Raw genomic sequence first — 23,332 nt, 5'->3', positions numbered from 1 at the left:
AACAATTATTTTATCTACAACAGAGGGTTTCTTGAGGGGGGAAAAGAACAGAGCAGAGTATTTTCAAAAGAATTACTGGTCATTTTGCTTTCTCAGATACCCCTCCTGGAAACACACACTACATGTGTTGCAATGTAGTTACTGCCAATTGTAATGCATCAAAAATGTATTGTAAACATTAAAACTTTGTGTAAGTACGGAGAAAGAAGCGTAAACTACTCCTTATATATATTTGTTTTCCAATACATCAACCTGCAGTCCTGGGTATGTTAGAGCAGCTCAGACCTGTGGATTATCTGATCAATAGCAAACAAGAACGAAAGTATTTTCAGTTCACTGGAAAAAGTCAAGGAACAGAGAAATAATAACGGAAGCAGTGATTCGATCAGAGGGAGCTGTAGTAGGTGGCACAAAGACATAGGACAAATGTCAAGCACACAAACAAATAGTGCTGCTGAAGTGAGGAAACATGAATTATCAGAGTGTGTTTTGAAGGGCTCCATGGGTCAGCCTCCTCCTCCTCAAGAAGTGGTCTTGTTGGGAAAAAAAAAAAAAATTATTCATGGAAGTAAAATCATATGAGGCTGCGGCATTTGTCAAATTCATGGTCCCAATTTTTAACGTCGACCTTCCTGTCATTTTTAGACTTGAAAACAAGGGTGGAAAAAACATGGGGCTTAGGAGCATGCAAGAATAACTGTTTTCTAAATCCTGATGTTTGCAAATGCCTCTTTGCTTAACAAAAAGATTCTTCTTCCCGTAAGTTTAAACTAATGAAAAGACAAATGTGTTTTAACTGATTGGAGCCAGCCGATGGTTTTGTAGGAGTGTCAAACATTATGGGAATAGTTCATTCTTTCTGTTGTCAGGCAAAAGACAAGTCAGAACTAAGAACAGATTTACTGTCTTTTTTTTTTTTTTTTTTTTTTAAGTCCCAGATTTACTCAAAAATATTCATTTAACCATTCCTAACTAGAGATTAGATTTAAACTACACCTGTACTGACATCTACTGCAAACAGTGTTGCTGCCCCTCCGGCAGCAGAGCTGAACCTGAGCATGGGGGTTCCCAACCTGGTACTGGCTGGACCCTCCTCGCTGCAGAAGAGCTGGTTTAAGCATTTGCTCGTTCCCCGAGGCCTCAGCGCAGCTAAGCTCGCCTTTACTCGGGGGGGAAAGCCCAGCTCACCCTGCCCACCCCAGGACCTGGCAGCTCAGCACGTGCCCCGGGCAGGGGCAAAGCCCCATGTCGAGCAGAGCGAGGTGTAAGAGAAAAAGATCATTTGGCTGCAGAAGTCATGATAAATATATTGTGGAGAAATGCCTGGAGGGGTGAGGGATGGTAATAAAGTGCAGTAACAAAGTGCTACAGTCCGAGAGCAGAAAGTGCCAGAATTAATGAGGCAACGGGAGCTGCAGAGACCTGCCCACAGCCAGCACCAACTGATGTGGGGACACAGTCCCAGCAAAGCCATAGCTGCCGGAGATTGTCGGGTGCTGTTCCAAAAAACCCAAACATCTGTCTCAGCCAGCGGCATCAACATTGCCAACACAGATGTTTCCGTCTCTGGCTTTCACTGCAGCTGACAGGTTATCAAAGCACCAGGAATGAGTCAGTGTGTGACTTACCTCCCCAAAACTTCCCCTCCAGTTCTGTATCGCCAGTGCTAGCAGCTCGCAGAAATGATCACAGCCATCTCAATTACGCCCACCCTGCCGATTTTGAAAGATGCTCTGTTAGATAACGATAGGGATGAGTTACCAGCCTCAGGAGCTCACCTAGGACTTTGTTCAACCCGACCGCTCTGAGAAGCGGGGTAGGAACAGACATGAAAGTCCTCAACACACCTTGTGCCTCTGCAGGGCTAGCGCCGGGCACAGGCAAAATAAGTAAGTGCCTGTCTGTCCTGGTTTCAGCTGGGACAGGGTTAATTTTCTTCCTAGCAGCAGGCACAGTGCTTTGGTTTGGATTTATCAGGAGAAGAATGCTGATAACACGCTGATGGTTTAGTTGTTGCTCAGTGCTGCTTATGCCAGGCAAGGACTTTTCAGCTTCCCCTGCTCTGCCAGGGGCACAAGAAGCTGGGAGGGGGCACAGCCAGAAGAGTTGATCCCAACTGCCCCAAGGGCCATTCCATACCATACGGCGTCATGGGCAGTATAGAAACTGGGGGGGTTGGCCGGGGAGCAGCGATCGCTGCTGGGAACTGGCTGGGCATCGGTCGGCGGGTGGGGAGCAATTGCATTGGGCATCACCTGCTTTGGATATTATTGTTGTTATTATCATTATTATACTGTTACTATTATCATTACTATTTTACTTTATTTCAATGATTAAACTGTTCTTATCTCAGCCCAGGAGTGTTTCTCCCTCTCACTCCTCCGATTCTCTCCCCCATCCCATGGGGGCAGGGGCAGTGAGCGATGGCTGCGTGGTGCTGAGCAGCTGCGTGGTGCTACACCACGACACTGTCAAAGGTGCATATCACTGGGGGCAGCGGAAAAGACGCGGCCGCTCCTGCCTGCTTCACCGGCAGAGCTCTGGGCTGCAGGAGCGGAGCATGGGCTGGGGCGGCTGCCCCCATTCCCGGGGGTGCCCCCCACGGCAGGAGCTGCCTCGCTGATCCCCAGCCCCTTGGCACGGGGCTAGCAAAATCCACACGTGCCCGTGCTCACCTTGGCAGCTCTGCAGCAGATTGGCAGCTTGCTGCTTCCCAAGGGTAAGGATGAAATAGGGGTCAGTGCTTAAAAATGGAGTTTGTTCGAATTCCCTGGGTAGGGTACAGCCTTGCAGACAGTTGAGAGAAGGAAGGAACCCTATTCTCATCAGGTAGGGTCCCTCTCCAAGCCCTCCCAGCAACCCCCAATATGTAGGGCTCCAGATCTTTTTTAAACAATTATTATTATTCTTAGATACCTGCACAGGATCATCTATTTGTTTCTTGTGGAGTTCAGGTACTTCCCCACATCACAGGTTATCAGCAAAGGGGCTTATCTAACCTACAGAAATCCCAACTGCATCAGACATCAGGATCTGGGAAGTTGTCATTCATAAAGACTTACTGGATGAACATTCCCCGAGTGCTTTACAACTAGGTTTTCTCAGAGAATTTGAGTCTTACTATACAGTAGCAGACACAGGACCCATCATTTCATCCAGGTGTATTTGTTTACTCCTTCATTTTATAATATTCTTAGTTCGATTAAGTAGTGCTGGTTGATTAGGTGCTTTCTTTGCATCACGCACTGAAATGTACTCCACACAAAAAAAAAAAAAAAAAAATCCAAACCCCACAACCCACGGTACTGTAAGAGTTTAAACCTTCAGTGAAATGGTCTTCCCAATCACTTATAGGGTGTTGCTCTTATATCTGCCTCTCCAGATCATTGCTGTTGATAAGTCTTGCTTTAATCAAATGCATTCACAGGTGTGATACATACTGTTATCAAAAGACTGTATTCTATAGAAATATTTCTAAGTGCATCCAAAACAAGAAGGAAGAAGATCTTTTCTTCTGGCACTGTGCTGGGGTCCCACAGAGGTTCTGTTCAGTCTTTTCCCAAATGATAAACAGGGAAAAAAACCCAAAAAATCTGAGTTCAGTCATGGGAACTGCTCCCAGTGCAGGCAATGGGGTTCTGCTTGAGTGAAGACTGCTGAGTCCGGCTAATTGTTAGTAATTTTCTCTTTTCTTGTACAGCGTGATGATAATGCTGTGGAAGAGCAATCAGACTGCTGTGAAATTACACGCTGAAAAGAAAATGGAAGATTTAGTTGTGGGCATGGGCCACTTTGAGGGGTAGCTCTAGTCTTGCACAGATTTAAAAGGGAACTTTTTAAAATTTCTGCTCACTTGGCAAGCTATTATCGGTCAGCACTTTCTTGATTTCTTCCCAGAGCCCTGGGAACATCATGGCTCTCACCACAACCTCAAAATACACTCAAAACCTGCCTGAAGTTCTCCCTTGGGACTTGGCCACGCTGGTAGTGTAAATGCATCACAAAAAAATAGATAAAATTACCTATGCTTTGCCCTCCCCTTCCAGAGCTGCAGTCCCTGAAGACACTTTAAGGGGTTTTTTTTCCCTATTAAATCTTGTGCTATCTGCTTTTTATTCCATGTGGATAGAACAAATTACACCTCTTCTAATTAGCAAAGCATCTATGCTGCTAACAAAAGGGAATAGACAGACAGATGGACTCTCTACAGTATTGTTAACCACCTAAATTGCATGGCAGGCCTTTCGAAAGCGTAGCCTAGCTTAAAAAACTCAATGTAGTGCATAAAAGCCAAAGCAGCCTCCAGCCCGGCTCACCGAGTCCCGGGCTGGCACAGGCGACCACGCCGCACCATTTCGGTTGCCAGCTGATGTCTCCACGCTGCACTGGTGGGGTTCGTTGCATGGTCTCTTCCCGCAGAATGGGGGTTCCGGGTCCTCACCACTTTAGTGGATTTGTGTCTGAATTCATTCAGGAGAAATTTCTGCTGATCTGCCTGCATGTTACCATTCCTCCGGTTTTGTAGTCAGCATCTGATATTTCATCCCGATGCATCTGCAGGAAACAAGTTGACCTCTTCTCCAGCTCTGCTGGGCTGTTTTAACCGAGTCCTTTTCGGATCCGGTTGAAAGACAGGCTGTGATGCTGATGGGGAAGGTGGAACATCCTTTTCCACACATTCTGATCAACATTCATTTTGAACAATTGTGACCAGATTTGTAAACAGCATCCTATATGCAGTGGTTTGCATAGCTGCCCCAAGTTCTGGTTTACAAGAAAAGATCCACTCAAATATTAAAGTCATTCTCTTCCTCTGTCATCTACAACTGTAATTTTCCAGTTATGGCAGAAGTTTTTCATTTTTAAATCCCAAAGCGCATAATCTTGTCCTTTTTATTATTCATATTATTTTCATTACTGCAGTCCTCCCAGTCATCTATTTCTTCCTATATACCAAAACTCCTCTGCATTGGCAATACCTCGTTAGGTTTTGTGTCACTGGCAAATTTCATTAGCGCCTTGCTAAGTTAAGCACCAGTCTCAAAACTGTTCCTAATGAACTCTATTAATAACTCCAGTCCTACAGAGTAGTTCTGCTTTTAGCATAAACCGTACCTAATTATCTTGTGCCAGTTTCCCACCCATCCTACAAGTAGGTGCTAAATATAAATGACTGAACATAACGACTTACAGGTTCTTTCTATTTTGACCCTGTTTGCGTTTTGCAGCTCTTACCATAATGGGAAGAGGGAGCTAGCACGGAGTTACACGTGCTATAGGTGCTAGCGCGCTGCAGAGGCGGCCCCGGCAGCATGCACTGTCCCATCTCCGTGCGGTTTCGGCACAAGGCGTAACTTGGTTGATTAGCTTTGTTGCAAACCAGGACATAGAAACTGTTACAGACTGATTCATGAACGTTACTAGGATGCTCTTCCTTTGTAAGCAAGCACACTCAGGATTAATTTGGGCACCTGGTTATGTAGACGTACTCATAAAAGCGTTCAGGGGTGACCTGGCATATTAATGGTACTGTAAAATACCAGTTACAGTCTAAAAATAATCCAGAGAAGATCAGTCAAAGATCTGGATGATCCTTTAGTGGCACATGGTAAAGTGACTTCAATTAGCTCATTCTCCTGGGAAGCAAGAGGCTGAAACAATCCGTAATTACGCGGGAGTAGGTGTGCTTGGGTTGCCTCCTTCCGTGCCGGGCGTTACATGCGAGTTGAGGACTTGGTGTCTACCGAAACCTGCCGTGAAGGAGAACGTCACTCTGGCTGCGCATCGTGACACGGGAGGAACGGGCCGCAGGGACCAGCATCAAATCAAGAGAACGTAAATACAGCTTTCAGTGTGCTTTCCACGTGACCTGCACTCGCTCTTTCTTACTGATATCTGTGCCGTAAAATATTTCTTAATTATTAAATTGCACAGCGTTGGGCCAGAACATGACTGGTTTCACTGTGGAGCAGAATAAAGTACCGTAGAGTTATCTGCACCCTCTCTACGTGCTGGGAGCAAAGAAGGAGGTGAGGAGGAATGGCTTTGCAGAGCAATTCACGAAGCGCAGGTTTGCCCTGCCCCCGGTACGAACCATCAGACTCAGCCCAGCTTTATTTTGGGAGCTGCGTAGCTGTCTTAATGCACATGTGCTGCTATACTTAAGCTTTTAAAGAGCGTACGTATATAAAAAACAGGACTTGATATTGCTTCCTTCATTGGCATCAGTGAGGCTCTTGCAGTGCTCCCTGTGGGGAGCTCTGCTTAACCTACCCCAAACACAAAGTTAGCAAAATGCAAAAAACTCACCCAAAAACTTCTCCGCGCAGAGCCTGACCTGCCACCTTTACTGCTGCTCAGTACTGGTGTTCCCCCGCAGGCGCCGATTTCCACAGGAACGCTGTTGTCTCTGGGCATCCTTTGCAATACAACAGGGCACATCAGACGTGCACGCCTACGCGCGCCAGACAGCAGCCTGTGTCTGCAGTTCACAGTATAAAAAAAAACAACCCAAACAAAAAACCCAAACAAGAAAGCGCCAGAAAGCCATAAGTGCCAGCTCTGATGCATTACATTTTCCTACAATCGCCTTCAGCAAATTCTAAGCTTAATATTAAATCAGCTGTTAGTTATAATTCAATATATAGTACTTAGTAATTCACTGAGTAAATTTCAGTATTACCCTTTGGAAAAAAATTACTGTACCGCAACACCTCCAGCCTCAAAAGCCCTTTCCCACCCCCACGCCAGGAATACAGCTACCCAAAGGAGTGCCGGGCAGACTGGAAAGCCAATGCATGTCCTTTCACATCCTGAAATGGTTTAGGTAGCACACAATTTGTCTTTTTGAAGAATTTCCTCTCTTTTGACAAGTAAATAAATGTCTTAACTTTCTGCTCCTTTTAGCACCAGAAAGAAAAAGAAGAAAGAGAAAGAAGCAGGGGAAAAATCTGCAACAGGTTTGCTGGATATTAGTTATGCGCTTTATGAAACACAACAAGGATACTTTATAAACTAATTCGGCTTTACGACGACTGCAGTGTTGCCTTCAGTTTTGTGTTATTGGATCATTTGTCAGTTCTGGCACTTTGGTAAATAATAAAGGAACAGCTACTAGAAGCATAAGAAAATTATTGAATCTGGTTCTTCTTCCTCCTTATTGTATTCTAAACAAAAGCTAATTTTAAACAAACCAGTGTTGGCAGAAACGAAATAACTTTAAGTATTTATGAAAGACACAGCACTAAAATAAGGTGCTTGTGTTTAAGGGTTTTTTTGATTTTGCTTTTTTCCCCTCTCCCTCCCCAGATAGATCACTTTCCATTAAAGGGTTTGAGCTAAAGATGAAAAATCCTAATCCCTGCTCAGGTAAAGCTTCGGTTTGCATAACTGGTAGCTCTGCGGAAAAAGAACATTGCAATGACTTCAGTTCAGATGTGGACCGCTGAGCACAGCCACCCAGATACTGCTGCATCTATTTACAGCGGATTTTCTGGAACCTAAAATTAAAACCAGACTTAAAACCCCATGAACCTGCCTCTTCTCACTCCATTTCAATCTGTTGATGGGAAACGGGCAGGCATTTCCAGTGCAGAGCGTACAGTAGAAATCCGATGCTATTGTTGGCCCTCTGCTCCAGAGAATCCCGTCCTTCAGAAAAGCCGGAGCCTGGGACACTTCCAGAGCATCCCTGAAACACAGAAAGCATCTCCTGCCCCTGAGAATTAAAGGGATTCACAAAGAAATCAGTATTTCCACACATGCAACTTGTACAATGCACCAGAGAGGGGGGGAAAAAAAGAAGAAAAAAAAAAATTGTACGTAGCACTAGTGCCCTAATTAGATACAAGTTCATTGACGGCTCACCCGACCAAACCTTAGTGGTTGGAGCCAGAGTTTATTTTCTCTTACAGATTGTCCCAGCAATGGAGTAGGCACTCGTGAGGTTTTAACCTATTAAATGATCACAAAAGATTAGGACCTACTTCCACAAGAACAAGAAAACCATCGAACGCTAAAAGCTTCCGCATTAGGCACTGATTTCCATCCTCACGGTTGGTCTGCGCTGCTGACAAAAAAGAAAACAAGAACATCTAGAACGCGGATTTTGAACATGTAATTATATTACTGCAGGTCCTTGATGAAGGAAATAAATCACAAACTGTCCAAAGCGTAAGGGATTGACAAGGAAACAGATGTTTAAGTGTTCTAGGTTTAATTTGCTGCTGAATCATTGTGTACATTCGCCAGTCCTCATTAATATTTCACCCTTTAAGACTGTCATTGGCAGCGAGAAGCAGATAGGAATGTTTTCCAGTAACGTCTTTGAAATGATAACTTAAAAAAAAAAAATGCAACCATGTCTGTAATTCAGATAAAGCAGCTCATATTTAGGACAAGAACATGAGAAAATGACTGCCAAAACGAGACAGAAGAGGCTCCAGCTCCGATCAATGAGCTGGCTGGATTTGTTTCAGTTTGTTGTTTTATAGATTCCAGTGAAAGTGATGCTGAGCCTGGATTTACTATCAACCCCCCCCCGGCAGCAGGTGGAAGCATCGCTTTAATGTAGACAAGATCTTTCAGGTTATTAAGCCTCTCTCATTACCTAGAGCCCCAAACTGCCCTTCTGATCAGCGCTTTGCCGACTCGAGGGAGATGAACTGTTAACACCGGGAAATAAAACACACTGAGGAGGGCACACTCTGCTTGGGCAGGAAAGCAAGCAGGTCTGGCACATTTGTTATTAGCGTCTCACTGACTATCTCTGCGAAGAGGCAACGTCGATATATCATTATCGTTTCTCAATTTGTCCCACGTACAAGTTACGCGAGTTTTAGATGACTTTTGAAAACCCTGCACAATTAATAAGAAATTAAGAAAGGAGATGTTCATGTACTGACAGACATTTAGCATTAAATTTTATCCATTTCTGTAACTTCTGCGTTTCTGATGCTGCTAATTAGAAGAGTGCAAAATGAACGCACCTCACGCAAACCCCAGATTTCCCACCGTGACCGACAGGCATGCCAGCGATGCGGGGAGTGACAAGTTTATGGCCAAGTAGTTGAGTAGACAAAACCAACTTTAAAAGCCTGACTCTGCAGACTGTGTTGCCCTAAACCTTTTCTAGTTATATTAATTTTTTTTTTTTTTTTTTTTTTGGCAGGTACATCCTGAATTATCCTTTAATCATGAGGGGTTTTTTTTTTTCCTCCGGGCAGCAGGTTTGCTCCAGAGCAAGCCGCGCTTTCAGTGGGAATAGGCTTTAGACAAATAACTCGTGTGGCCCAGCAGCCATCCTGGCGGATACTGCCCCTAGCAGCAGCACGGCTGGGCGTGAGGCTGCTCTTTATCTCCTGCTCCTGTGAAATAAGAACCACTTATCTGCTGCTCACGGAGGCACAATCTGCGATGACAAAATTGGGGGTTTTAGCGTGCTCCGAGACAGACGCACATAGCTGTGCTGCCTGCGTGGCTCTTGCACGCTGAGGAGCCGCTCCAACCTGCTCCAGGACATTTTCTGGTGCATCCTATTGCCCCCGCTGTGCCGGCACCGCTGTGCGGGGCAGCGTACGTGGAAACAGAGCCAGAGCTCTGCTGCACCTAATGCTTTCCTGCACACCTACACCGGAGAGGCATTAATGGCCAAATGGGCAGCTGCCCAGGCATTAATGGACCGAGCAGCAAGTGCAAAGGAGAGGGGAGGAGATCTTTAACGTCCATTACTTCACTGCATCATTTCATCCCCCGGGACACGATTTAGCTCGAAACGCTTGTTGCGGCTAGAGATTTTACTTTTGGACTCTGCTTATGCAGTTTTGCCTTTCAGTGTTCTCTTGCATGTTAATGATCCCACCTCTGCCACTAATTAAAAAACCTACTCTTTTTCTGATAGTCCATTTTAAAAATTAGATAATGGGTCTCGCTTAAAATATTTTTGGGGAGGAGCATACAAAAATGTATAAATCCAGCAACAGTTGTGAGCTTCCACCGTTCTGTATAAACAGATGGCTCCTGGTTTCGTGGTCATTAAAAACTACTAGCCAAGAGGCTCAGGAAAGGACCCTGTAGCTGTGCAGGGACAGCCCAGAAGCCAATTACGCACCCAGATACCATACATTGTCAGGAAATTATATTCCACAGCTTGGCACCTGCACCTGCCAAGCAATCTCTACACAAGCACTGACCAAGAATGTCAAGGTCACTGCTGATCCATGTGGAGGTGGAAATGGAGTTGAATCATTGCTGCCAGAAATACGACTATGTTCTGACAATTTAGTAATAGAATTGCGTGGAGATGATGACACTATTTCTTGTTTTCCATTCAAACCCAGTGCAGGGAGGAAAGTACAGTCTGGAAAGTGCAACTAGTGCAGCAAGGCAAAAATTACCACTTTTACATACCTTGTCTAAAACTTCCCAACGTCATGTTATAATCCCCTATTTCATTACCATTTCTATTTATTATTTCTTATTTTATTTTAGTTTGACAATAATAGTAAAAAAAAAACCAAACAAAAAACTAAATATCCTATCCAAGTAATTTTCCTAGGCAGACAAGAGAGAAGAAACATCAACTGAATCTCCCTGACAAGTCTGAGGACCCACAATAAACAAATTGTCACACTGCAAGCAAGCTCAGCAATTTGGAGGGAACCAGGTTCTCTGCAGTCCCACGTGGTAAGATTTCCTGCAAAAAAAACCCTGCAGAACGAGCCCCACATCCTCTGTACCCCCAACAGCTCTCCATCAGGTCGGTGGTCACCTCCAGACCCTGCTGGTGGCAGCCAGGAGAGAGCAGGGAACACACCAAACGGCACAAATCGGCTTCCATGAGCCGCAAAGGTCCCCAACGCCCTTGAGGTGATGGCCTCCGTCCCCACCCCACCACCGCCCAACCCTCCGGCAACTCCCCATTCCAGCATGGGCTCCGGAGGGACGGCTGGGCACACTGCGTCCGGCTCCACCTTCGGTTCCCTTTTCTGCCTTCAGAAGCCGATGGCTGCACCTGGCTTGTGCTTTACTGACTATGAAATTAGTATGGAGTTCTAGTGTAGCAAAATGATCGCATCCCAGAGCAAGGCTGTCCCAGTACGGCTCTCGAAGCAGCTGGACAGACTGTGGTAATCTAAAGGTGCCTGGTGCAATTAAGCTACAAATCACTCATGGTAATTACAAGAAAACACTTTTAATTTTTAATTTGAGGGGGGGAAGGACAATCTCCAGCACCTCTGTAAAAACAAACCCATATTCTAATTAAATGAATTTGAACATGAAATGCCATAATGACAAAACCCATTTGTGGCTCTTTCCTGCCGAGGCTGGCTGAAGTGCTGCAGTAGACGAAGAGCAACGAGATCATGCAGGTCTGAGAAGACAGAAAGGCTCGGCAAACACGTACCCAAACTCAAGCAGAATCATCTAAATCTTAATGCAACGCTAGCGCCATCAACACCAGGTTTCAACACCTGGCCCAACAGAGAAACAAAACCAAGTATTGTCCCTCAAATTTTTAATGTAGCAGAATAGGAAAGTGGACTTTATTGTCCTTGTATCATCACCTTTACTAAGTAAAGATAAAGGTGAAGCCTTCAGCAGAGCCCTGGCCACCCGAAGTGGGGGGCTGCGGCGGGCGAGGGCCACGGCTGCGTTCCTCCGGGAGATGGGCACCTCCAGGGAGAAGGAGCCCGGGCGCTGCAAGCACCAGCGAGCTCCACAGAGAAAGGCTCCCTGGTTGCTCTTGTTGCATCTTTTGTCCGTGCTTGTTTAGCAACAAGAGCAACCATCCCAGTTCAGGTGATTTCCTTTCTTCACAAAGAAAATGAGCGCTTTGATTATTCCTAACGTTACACAGATGCAGTTCTTGTAAGTTCTACAGACAGGGAGAGACGAGGAATAGGAGTGTTGTTAAAATGAAACCCTTTCTTAATAGTTTAAAAGTATTTTACCTATTTTCTGTTCTTTTTCCATACCTTTGTATGACCTTTAAAAATATTTTCAAGCACAGCTGTTGCAGCCACTTCCATCCCCAAACCCTCAAACCAAGTACAACCATTTACTGCTAATGTGAACGCTGTTCGACAGTCAATTCCTGTGCCCCTCTATTAATTATAGTTACTCCAGTACCACTCCAGGAGAACACAGGGCAAGAAGAGACCATAGCTTTGAAAAGACATTTCCTGGCAGACTAGCAGTCTGGGAGACTGGAGGAACCCACGAATATTTTATATTTGCCCCGTTTTGCTTCACTTCATTTTCTCAGGACAGACAAATCTGCTTGTGGGAGAGGTACTGACAGGCAGTGACTTCCTCAAGGTCTCGCAAGACCCATTTACTCAGTCATTATTACAACTCTGATCAAGCCCGAAGCAGGATATTTGGCTTACCTGGACATAGCTTCTAGCTGGGCTGCCTGGCTGCCGGCTAACGTAAAGCAAACCACCTTGTTCCTGAACCGCCTGCACAACAGGGCTAGCGATACCGCGATGTTCTCTGAAAGCTATTGATTTGAAAGGAAACAAACATCCTCCCCCGAAACACAGAAAACCAACCCTCAAACCCCTAATGGAAAAGTTTGGTAGGATGATAAATCAAGATACTGCTTTTATCCCTGTTTGTCGTATGGGGCTAAAAGAAAATGGAACAATGGTGTATTATCACTGCTTGCAGGACCTCATGTGATTTGAATTTAAAGGTGTGAAGATCTAAATGGGGAATAGCCAAAACCTTCACCATGTTTGGTGCCAAAGCGGTGAAACATGCAAATAACTTCAAACCGATAAAGCTACATCATAGCTTGAGCTTTCTTCCGTATCCTGCCCTTAAAAAAAAAAAAAGGGGGGGGAGAGTTTTTTGGTGTATGAAAAATTGGCCATTAGCATGAAATTTTTAATAAAAGTAAATGCAACCTGGATCTTAAAACTTTAATTCTAGTTGCAGCTCGAGCACAGTAACCATAGAAATAATCTAATCCCTTCCTACTAAAATGCTGTTTGTCCTTGATCATTATTTTTCTTAATTGAAATACTTTAGATACTTGGAACAAAATTGCTTTGCAGCACAATATATTGCATAAAAGTTGTTTCATTTTGTAACCTGCTGGTACACTATGTCCTACATTTTAACAGTTTTCTGGGAAGCTCCTTGAAGGCATCTTTAATTTTTAATAACTCCCTGGAAATCTGAAACGGAAGGAAAGGTAGGTCATATTTTTGGGCATCCCATTTTTGACAGAGCTCTTTGAACTATGCAGTTGTGATTGCGTATATATATTTTCTGCGACTTAGATTCTTACCTAATGAAATTTTAAAAGCAGCGAGTCTAATTCTAGGAGGAGTAACCGGTTATTTTAACATTTTCTTAACGATAGTAACCTGTGACATCCGCATCTCCCTTTCATATAAGGGTGATAAGCAAGCATACCATATTGCCACACCAGCACTACCCTTCCTGCAGCCCGGGATTTGGGTCCGCCCCATCCTGGATGGGTCGATTTACCCTTGAACCCACAGTAGAGAAACCCTGCAGATACTTGTCGCTTGCATCTTGGGTGCAAGAACTTCCGTGCAAGGCTGCTGCTGCAGCATAACCACGAAGCCCTCAAACCCACGACTAATCCCCCAGTTTCATCTCGGGCGCGTGGTGGGAACACTCACAAAGGCTCCTCTGCAGCGCGGCTTCATTTGTAAATTAAATTGGCACAGCAGACCTGCGGTCTATGGATGAAGTTCATTTCTGGCCCGAGACCCAATTAGTGCTAGTGGGATGTGTGACAACTGGATTGAATCCATAGCAGCTCGAGGAGGGGTGATTAAGAGAAGAAACTGCTGAAGAAGAACGGACAGTATGAAAGCTAGGTCTGTGTAAAGGCTGTGTGGGATGCTCAAACGCATGTTATATTAACAGACTTATAGCCCATTTATTTTAATAGGTTCAGTTTACTTATAGACTGCATTCAGAGGTGGCACATTTACTGTCACAGTTCTAGCCTGAAGTCTTACTAATTTGATCGAGCCTTTTTCTAGGATTATCCTCTCATCCTTGCCCCTGCGTGTGATAAATTCCCTCCAAACCAGTACGTGCATTATCCATAGACACAGATAAGCTCAGCAGACAACAGGGCATAAAGTGCTAATTTATCCGCTTCTGTGATGGGCAGGCTGGTCCAGCGTTCCTGCAGCAGCTAAAAACCATCAATCCCTTCCCCTGCAAAATGGCAGGGAGCGGAGGGAGCCACCGCCGCTTTCCCAGAACTTCTGGTACAGCAAATTCTCTCTTACCTGTTTGATGCTCCCGCGCAGGAAGGCATTTGCTCGAGTCGGCAGGCGTTTTCCCAAGCCCCGTTAGCACCGAGCAGGGGATGTCCGAGTCCCAGTCCATCACTCACTCTAATTCCTGCTGTCTCCAGAGCAGACTTTCAGCCCGTTTTGAGGAGACCAGCGTGTCATGGCATCTCCCTTCAAGCAGTGACACAATATATCAGAGCTTCTTGATATCGCCCTGAAAACCTGCCTTCCTAAACGGCCATCACAGATTTTTTGACAACTTCCTAGCTTGTTTATTTGGCATTTGATCACAGGTTTTGAGAAATTATAGAAGTCCTCTGAAAGCTATGATCCCTAGAGCAGCTAAAGAGGATTCGCAGACTTTAATCCCCTAACACGTCCTGTGAAAAACACCACTACTTGAAAAATAATCCTATATGCTATGTGTGCATCCTCCACCATGCAACTAGAAAAAATGCTGGGACCTGGGACAAGGCCACTCCACCCTGCTTTCCACGTCTCCGGCTCTGCTCCAAATTCCTCGCTTGCACTACTCTGCAACACTCATCTTTCCCACAATTTTCACAATTCTTGATACCATTCAATTCTGCCGTTAGTGAGATTTGTTTTTCATACTTACACAGGATGCATCACAAGTGAAATCCAATTTCACAGTGCAAAAACATGTCTAAGAAAAAAATTTCCTATCGGAAGGTGCTTTGCATGGATTGCCATCACACTGCACAGAAGTGTGATTCTTCTCCCTGAATTTAGAAGATATATACTGACATTGTGGAAAGGAGAGCAAGCTTACATGACCAAGCAAAAGCAAGCTCTTACACCCTTTGGTGATGGGTGCATAGGATAACCGGGACCGACAAACAGTTGAAAAGTGTTATCTGGTTCCTAACATATATACAAACTGAGTGCCCGATGAACGATGGGCCTGAGTAAACCTGTGACCTGGCAGGTCGGAAATGGAACTTGGAGGAATAAGAATTGGAGCTCTTCCCTCTTTTGTCGCTTTCAACATAAAACGTACCTTCAAACCCTTTGAAAGCCATTCGACCTCCTTATCAGCCATGGTTTTCATATATGAAATGGAGATCCCTGATTTTTTTTTTTTTTTTAAACACATTGACATTTCACCAGCATAGAATTTAATACTTTCAGTAGTCAATCATGAGGAATTCACACGACACCATTTGTGAAAAGAACACGCTGGTTTCAGTAGGCAATACTATGTAGAAATTCATAACATAAATGACATTTTCCGTTTTCTCTCTGTATGATATGTGGAACTCTACTAGCCATACATGAAACAGAGCTTGAAATCCTGTTTGTGTCAGCCTTTCCCTGGTCTTCCTGAAATAATTAAAATCCATTTATTCCCTTCTCTTCTTCCTCCAATACATGCAGAAAAGCAGCATTCACTGCTAAACCTGCCAACAAAATGCAAACACTTGATGAATTACAGAGTTTTGAGTTGTGTGTTTCACCATCATCTCTGAGATGAAGGGGAGAGGGGCCAAGAACTGCAGTCGTGGGTGTGTACTGATCACCTACAAATTTAATAGAATAGACATAAATCAATTGGTATTTTATCCCAAGTTCCACAGAACTCAAGACTGCAGCATGACAAAGAAGCTCTCACACAACTTTAATGTATTTTAATTGCTTTCAAGGGGCATGCTTGTTAGCATCACTCCTCAAGAGCCTCGCTCAACCTCGCTTTCTCTGACAAAACTTTTCTCTAAACCACTTCAGAGCTTTCAGTTGCAATCTGGCACATGAAATACAACCAGTGTCACGCAAGGCTCCTGTTAACAGACTGCGCTGCCAGCTTGGTGCCTCCCAGCCTCCTGTGTGACCAAGTCCATGCTGAAGTACTGGGGCGTGGGTGAACCAGACCTGGAGCGCCTATGTAGAAAGCATTGCTTTAGAAAGATTAAGTCCTCCTATCCAATTCTTGCTTTCAATAACAGCGTATCAGTACCACAATGCCAGGGAAAAGAGCAGATAGCAAGATGCAAGTGAAACTTTCAGGCTTCCATTGAAGCATATTGTGAAAAGGCAAAGCTAGAAACCCCCATTTTCACCCGGAAGCCACCCGCAAAAAATAAAGGCTGCAGTGACCTTAAGGTAAAACTTCAAGCAGTAGGGGTCTGACCCTGAAAGAACAGTCACTCAGCAGCCAGCGCCCCGATGCCCAAGCGGGGGAAAAGGGGGAAAAGGGCTGCTTTTAGAGACGTCATGGCTGGGAGGACCAGCACAGAACTTGCAGTCCTCATGGACAGTCAAGGCAGGCTCTGAAACAGCGGCTGACCTGGCCGCAGAAGACGTAGGATTGACCACTGCAAGAAAACCCAGACATTAACCCATTCTGAACCAAAATCAGTGGGATCGCCTGTTGATTTTGGCAGAGCGCGCTCAATATTTGCTAGGGAACGGAAGTCACTCTCACACCTGCAGTCCAGAACAAAAGCCTTGCGTGACCTGGGTAACGGGGTGAGGCAGGCAAATAGCTGAAAAACTGACCTTGCTGCATACCCAGAATCATGCCACCTGCCAGCTGAGCAGGGAACCCACTCCTACTTTTTAGCTCTTTATCTTCTCATTAGGGATCCCAAATGCAAGTTAAGAATGCAAGTTTTGGAAGCAACCATAAGAGGAACGAAGTGGATACACTGAATGTGTAAGAAATTGCCATTGGAAATTGGACGTGCCAGGGACAAGACAGGTACGGCCGTTGCTTGAAAGATGTAAACGTGCTGCAAGTCAATTAAAGGGGAGAGGTGGGTTTCTCTTTCAGTGTAGCACCCACCTCCCCATACACACACAGCGATCCACCCAGCACTTACCGCACGCTCTGCCCAGTATAGCTACACCCCAACTGAAGACTTGTACGTGCAAGATTTTCACTGTGCAACTTCTTAACATACGACACTAAATTCATGAACGGGAGTAACAAATAGCCACAATTTTTTTTTATATATACATACTGAAATCCCAGTATTTACAATGTTTTGAATACAGTGAGGTTAAAACCCAGCATTTAACAGGATTTTCATATATTTAACAAGCAATGAGGGGAGTTTTATATCAAAGTAGCAACTTCCACTAGAGCAATCTTCAGCTGTTGAATGAGAAGTGTATTGGCAAGGCTTTAAATATTCAAAGTGATCTGCAGAAGATCCCAGTATCACTAGAGATGATACATGAATAACAGTGGATAATATGATGTAATTACAGGGATTATCCCACCCCTGGGACAAAAAAAAAAAAAAAAAGTGAAATTCAAGCACTCTTTAATCTCACTGGGACAGAATGAACTCGATGATAACCATATTTTGCTCAAAAGAATTACTTGTACTAATTAAGAGATGAAGGTGGCAGTTCAGAATATGTCCCTGACTGTCATTTCAGATGTCACATCAATCTATTCCACTGAGAAAATAACAATCAAAATGTTCTCGCAGTCCCAGCAAGCCAATTTGTACTATAAAATAACTTTTATGCAGCTGATTATTATGGTTTTCTTTTAGGCACTCTAGTGAACCAAGATTGCCAACTATATAGAACAAAGGCAAACGTATTTATAAGATAAAATATATCTTTACATGAGCTGTGTACATCTATTAAAGTCAGACCACACTTTAAATTGCAATACAATGTTCCAGAGCCAGACTGTGAAATAGTAGTACGCATTTCAAAACATTTAAAATATGCAAAGGTACAAACGCAGGGCCACATACCTAAGCCCCAATGCACGCTCGTCTGTACTCTTGGGCACCTAAATATTTTTGTGTATCCCTGAGATATTCAAAACAAGAAACACATACAGCTGTATGAAAGGATCATACTTCTTCCACTGACCTTTGGCTGCACTGTTTCCCATAGTGAAAGATAGAGATGTAGTCTAAAAACAGTGCGTGGAAATAGCCTGATACTTAATTGTGGCTTTCTCCCCATAATTCACGAGGCAGAGCTGCATCGCGTACGCTCACACCGAACGGGGAATGCGCTGCAAGAGCACGACGCTGAGATGGTTAGACTGAATGCGATTCAACATTTGACAGCTGTTTTCATCTTGAGTCATGCATGCTATGCCCATTAACAATAATGGTATTGATCCTTCAAGTGCTACGAGCGGGGAATTACAATAAGTTCCTGGACGAGCTCAGAGATCTGCTGCAGTCTTCTCCCATTTAAAGCCCTTCTGAAGACAACACACGAAAAATGTGCTTATTCAGTCGTAACAATTCCTAAATAAAACTAAAAATGAAAACTATTGACAAGTATTTATCTGCTGCCGTGGCTCAGCCCCAGGCAGCAGCTCAGCACCACGCAGCCATCGCTCACTGCCCCTGCCCCCATGGGATGGGGGAGAGAATCGGAGGAGTGAGAGGGAGAAACACTCCTGGGCTGAGATAAGAACAGTTTAATAGTTGAAATAAAATAAAGTAAAATAATAACAACAACAATATAATAATAATAGTAATAACAATATCCAAAGCAAGTGCTGCCCAATGCAATTGCTCCCCACCTGCCGACCGATGCCCAGCCATTTCCCAGCAGCGATCGCTGCTCCCCGGCCAACCCCCCCAGTTTCCATACTGCCCATGACGCCGTATGGTATGGAATGGCCCTTGGGGCAGTTGGGATCAACTCTCCTGGCTGTGCCCCCTCCCAGCTCCTTGTGCCCCTGGCAGAGCATGGGAAGCTGAAAAGTCCTTGCCTGGCATAAGCAGCGCTGAGCAACAACTAAACCATCAGCGTGTTATCAGCGTTATTCTCCTACTAAATCCAAACCACAGCACTGTGCCTGCTACTGGGAAGAAAATGAACTCTATCCCAGCCGGAACCAGGACATCTGCATACCTAAAGTGCAAAAAGAATACAGCAGTAAAAATATATTGATATAAGTGCAGTGAGAGTATCTAGCCAGTGTTGTTTACCTTACTTCTCCAGTCCTTCCACTGCCTTTCTTGACATCCTCTCTTAAATTCTCACACAAGTCAATCTGGACTGTATGTGCATCGTTGTTAGTGCAAGAGGACTTACACATCATTTTTTTTGCCTTTTGGCATTTCTGTAGAGCAAGCAATTAGAAATTATACCAGTTTAGGGAGTTATGACATATATTACTCATGGCTGAAGTTCCTATGTACTTCAACTAGGGGATCACATGAGAGAAATAGAATAAAATCCTATTACCAGGTAAGCGTCCTGGGGGAGAGCAGCGGTGTCACGCCTAAGAAGCAGATGTCTAAGCTTCTGGCAGCTCCTACAAAGCCAGGCATGTATAATTCCATGAATACTTCTGAATTACAAACGGAGTTCATAAATCTGCAAAAGGTTGTTTTTCAAACTCATAACACCCAGAAGAAATGGAAAGACTAAAAATAGGTGCTTTTTAATTGTGTTTGTGGGGTTTGAAGACCGGGTTTCAGGAGATGCCATCCCTACAATGACATTTAGCAGACAGCCAGGTTATTCTGAGAGGGTGGGGTTTGTGAGCTGGTAAAAGTTTGCAGTGAAGATAATCAAGTGTGAGCAGGCTGCCCACAGAGGTTGTGGGGTCTTGGAGATATTCAACACCTGAATGGACAAGGCCCTAAGAAACCATGATTCTAAATAAAAGACGTCCCGAGGGACTAGATGAAATGATGAGCTCAGAGTAATACATCAGGAAAAAAGAAAGGATGAACTATAATAAAGGTCGCAGTACTAATAATTAAGCCTCAGTGCCTTACAGTAGACAACAGAAAGGAAAAACAAAATTAAAAGGACATTCTCCTTACTTCTGTAGAGGTGAAAAAAAAAAAATTTACAAAGCACTCTCTATTCTCCAAGAGCTAATAAAAACATTGGATAATCTATGACAAGCTTTTGAATTCAGGCCATCCCCAGCATAGTAGAAGAGTGATACAGTTATTTTTTGCTAAGGGAAAAATGTTGTCTAAAGTTTTGGTTGCTTATCTATAAAAAGAATTCATCCACCTTGATAGATGTGAGATAGAAGTCCCATGAGAAGGTTATAAGACATAAGCAAGTCTGGTGGAACATTGATCCTGACTTTGTCAAAAATCAGACAGACAAAATCCTCAAAGCTGTCAAAAAAAAAAAAAAAAAAAACCACCAACCCAAAACCCACCTCTTCCTATGAGCTAAATTGTCCGTGGCAGGGGGCCAGGGTGGACAGCGAAAGGCATTAGAATTTTTCTGACCAAGCGCATCCATTTCATCACCCCTGAAACATCAAACAATCCAACTCCCGAAGGCATCTTTTCTGGCAGCTGTTAAAACAAAACAACCAAACCAAACAAACCCACAAAGAAAGTAGCAGCTGCTTGGAGTTGCTACCAATCCATTTTCCCTTTCTTCACTCAAATCTAAAACATTATCATTTTTCCACACATAAACTTTCTTCTCCACCATTTGAAGGACCAACAAGAGATTTTGCTCTTTTTTTGGTCTAATTGCATCTATCGCATTTCAACGGCTCGTTTCTTTGTACAGTTTAAAAGATGCTACCAAACGAGCAGGAAATCTATTTGCACTGGGTCAAAATAATTATTTTAATTAGCATAGACAGTTGGGATAAATATGGACAGCCATGGAAGCTGTGAGTGAAATAATAACAAACTAGTTATTATTTCACTCAAATAATAACAAGTAATAAATTTGATTACCATCAGTAGCATACGAGCTATCCTCTTCCCTCCTCAAGTTCCCTGGGTCATGTAAAAGTTATTAAATATAAGATTTACTAGACAGTATCTGTATATAATTACTTATCCACATAAAATTACATCCATGGTTTATGAGCAGTTAAAATGCTAATATTTGTTCTCCCATTTCACAGTGGGGTTCAGTTTTGCTGTGCAGACAGATGTTTAAGTTGCAGTGCAATATTTGTGATATCTTCGTCGGTTAAAAAAACCAAAAACCATTCATGCATTCAGCTTCCGGGTGTTAATATTCACGTTTGAGTTTAAAATTCACTTTCCATAAATTTTCTCCATTGCCTGCTATGCCTGATAAATTAGTCGGCTTTGAAGACGACAAATTCAAAGAAAGTGATAAAGCAAATTCTACCTTGCCTTTTCTCCCCCACCCCACCCCCCAAATACTCATCTCCACTTGAGGATGCTCACCTCTGACAGGGATATTTTATGATTTATAATCTGCCTGGGGATGTGCCGATTTCATGATGTGGAAAGGGAAAATATCCTGAGGTGCTGAACATACAGAATAGGGTAATTAAATGATTTTATGTTCTAATTCTGACATAACAACACAACAGTTATCAGATAACATCATCTTTAAAGCTGCTTGATCCTTAAAGCTACTTGTAAAGCTTTTATTGAGTAGAATAAATCACCCCAAATTAAACCACCTTCTTACGCAGGCATTGGTTTGGAATATCTCTATAGGATTGATTAGGAAGAAACAATCTTATTGATAACTGTGGGTAGACCTTCCCAATTTTTGGCATAAAAATTTAACTCATAGGAGAGAGTTACACCATTTCCCGTGAATTAGTGTAAACTACACGGCTAAAAGTACTGGTCAAAGAAAGGAAGACAGAGGATACCTGTAATTCCCATAAGAGCCACGGGACTTTGGGATGGGTTCATGTGGAATCATCTTTCATGAAAAAGAAAAAATCTTGTATTTCTTCTGTCTCTGCATAGCATAGCCACGCTACAGTCTGGGCAACGTTTTGAAGAGAGCAAGGCTGATTCACGTTCACCATCGGGTACCCAGAGGCCCAGGCGTTCGGGCGCCTCCGCGCTGTTCCTCACCCCGCCTGCACGGCGGCAAAGCCCCTGCCCGACGGCTGCCGGGGGGGAGCAGCCGCCGCTGGCATCCCTGGCACCGCGCGCCCCTCGCGCCCCGCTGCCTGCTCCTGCCCCACGGCACGGCACGCTGCGCCCGCTTCTCCAGATTTGTATTTAATTTTCCCCTTTTTGCACTGTTATTCTGTGTTATATCTTCAGTCTTCTATTTCGCTGCTTCGCCCTCTGTTAAGGTTATGTTGTCTAATTATGTTGTCCTCATTAGCGCTTTTCTAGACTGTACAGCAAAACCGATCAATTTCAATTAGCATTTTTGTACACGATCATAATTTTTCTTCTCCAACAGAAAGCCATGACTGCATTTGTAAGTTCAAACGAGTGCGTCTGCACATCTAAAGTCTAAGCGAGTCACCATTTCTGACAATCTGTGGTGAACTTGAGGACCTTAGGTAAGTAGACAGTCATGCCTGTGCGTGCTAGCAGCACTCCGGAGAGGTCTCCTGCAAGCGCATGGTGTTAGACATTTAATTCCAGTAAATTATATCTTGACATAAATTATCAGTTTAGAAGGAAGTTAAAAAAAAAAAAAAAAAAAGGAAAGGAGAAGAAAGCATATGACCTTACTTGTGGATGAGGAGTTTAGTCTAAAGGGCAGGTGAAGCTCAAAAATGCTCAAAGAAACAGCAGGAAGCAAAGAAGAAGAGGAGCACTCACCGCCTTCCCATCTGCGCAAGGTATCCCACCGGGATGGAGATCCACATGACACAAAGCCTCGCTACAGATCGAGGGGTTTCAGCGACAAACTCCGTGCCGGCTCAGAGGTCTCACTGGACGGGTGGTTGAGATGCGTTGGATTTCTGCAGAGCCTTTGAACTAGAAAATTCTCTTTAAGAGGGGCCCACGGGGAAAGAGTTACCTGGCAGAGGAGCTCGATTCATGTCAGTGCAGAAGCATACAGATAGCAATGATTCCACAAACCTCTCCCCACCCTCAAAAATAAAGGATTTAAAGGGAAACAGCTTGTGATTGGCAGGGGTCTTCACAGAGCTACCTGCCCTGAAGTCCTCTCCCAAGCCTACCTCCATGGCGGGCAATATTCTCTTCCACTGCTGCTCAGTGCATAGACTACATGCATATCTACGTGGATCCCAATTAAGACTAAAACTTAAAAGGAAAATACCAGGCAGGTGAGTGGCGCACAGATGTTCAAAACTATTTTTGAAGGACTGCGGGAAGAACAGCTGTCAGTGTTTGACAGAA

Source organism: Pelecanus crispus, chromosome 7 (assembly GCF_030463565.1).
Source record: "Pelecanus crispus isolate bPelCri1 chromosome 7, bPelCri1.pri, whole genome shotgun sequence".
Lineage (NCBI taxonomy): Eukaryota > Metazoa > Chordata > Aves > Pelecaniformes > Pelecanidae > Pelecanus > Pelecanus crispus.
This window is presented reverse-complemented; position numbering follows the sequence as displayed.